General features: G+C 40.6%; 1 non-coding gene across 1 annotated transcript; it reads right to left on the bottom strand.

Moving 5' to 3' along the window:
* Window positions 1-287: 287 nt before the first annotated feature.
* On the bottom strand, window positions 288-381 carry trnai-uau (transfer RNA isoleucine (anticodon UAU)). Its single transcript has 2 exons — window positions 344-381; window positions 288-323 (listed from the first exon to the last, which is right to left on the bottom strand). It is a non-coding gene; the product is annotated as a tRNA-Ile (tRNA).
* Window positions 382-1,496: the final 1,115 nt, after the last annotated feature.

The raw sequence follows: 1,496 nt of genomic DNA, 5'->3' as shown, positions 1-1,496 counted from the left end.
CAAGAGGGAATGTTATATTTACAATAAACTATATCGTCTTATAAATTTTGGTTCATTTGCTCCCTAGTGCCAGATGAGGAATTGTTTGATCCCCTCATTTATTTCATGTGGGGAACAGGCACGGGTATTCAATAAGAAATAACCCACAGATTGACACAGGTACAACCGCAGCGAGACAGCGAGACAGACAGCACCGTGGTAAATTGCGGAATCGACAAGAGAGATGGATGAACAGAAAACGGCCTCAGACTCTGAAACGTGCAAACATCACATGCAAAAGCATCGGCTGCTCCAGGTAAGGCTCGAACTCACAACCTCGGCATTTCCCAAGCCTGTACTGTCACATAAGTACCGCGTGCTAACCGATTGCGCCACTAGAGCTGCATGTCCTGTGGTCTTTGTGCTCCCAACCTCGGCATTTCCCAAGCCTGTACTGTCACATAAGTACCGCGTGCTAACCGATTGCGCCACTAGAGCTGCATGTCCTGTGGTCTTTGTGCTCCCATCATACAGCTGACTGTTCCACCTGTCGAACAAGGAGGAAGACAATGAATCATCGAATCATTCAACACAGAAGGAAGCTTTTCATCCCATCGTGTCGATGCCGGCTCTCTGCAAGAAGCCTTCAGTTATTGAGTCTCCATAGATTTTCACTATAGACGTGTTTTATTATTTGTGTAATGTTTTGTTATTTGTAATGAATTTGGATGGCTGTGCGGGAACTTTATAAATATATTTGTGCATCTATCTGTGAGTTGTAAATTAAATTGTGTGGAACATTGATAATCAAATTATATGTGTTCATATATGTGTTATTATAAATCTATTTGTGTTTATGTCTGTTTCCGTTATGAATTTATCTCTAAGTATCTCTGTGCTTATAATTGTATTTACGTTTATTTGCGAGGTGTTTACAATTAGCATAGATACAAAGGTATACATAGAAAATATATTTATAACAAACATAGATGCTCCACAATAATATTATAAATAACTTTGTTGCATTCAAATACATAAACACGAACACAGATATACAAAATATATTTATATCCCACAGAACATATTGCAACTTAACACAGAGACACCAAAATATATTTAGAGCTATCACTGATCAAAGAACATTTTATTCTCTACGGTCCTCAGCAAATTTTACTGTGCCTTTGTTTTCTCTGCTTCTGCTTGGTGTCTGAGAAGGTTTGGCAGTGCCGTGGTATATCGTTTCCCAAGGATGGGGTGAAATGCGCTGTCTGAGGCCACGTTCACTGCTATAGTTGATATATAATAATCATCTGGACTTGTGTATAAAGGCATAATTACAACATCTACAGATGTTTCATCCTGGTACACAAATCCACTGCCAAATTAGTTCAACGACTCACCCGCCCCAGTTGTTAAACTTCCCGCGAGGACATTGGTCCAAGCTCTGTTCATGTACTACCCGATCTACTGTAACAGGTCCCTCCTGCGCCAGAACTGGTCCCAATGCCCCGGATTCT

This window comes from Pristiophorus japonicus, unplaced genomic scaffold, assembly GCF_044704955.1.
Source record: "Pristiophorus japonicus isolate sPriJap1 unplaced genomic scaffold, sPriJap1.hap1 HAP1_SCAFFOLD_35, whole genome shotgun sequence".
Lineage (NCBI taxonomy): Eukaryota > Metazoa > Chordata > Chondrichthyes > Pristiophoridae > Pristiophorus > Pristiophorus japonicus.
The sequence above is the reverse complement of the archived record's forward strand: the minus strand, read 5'-3'. Positions and strand labels throughout refer to the sequence as shown.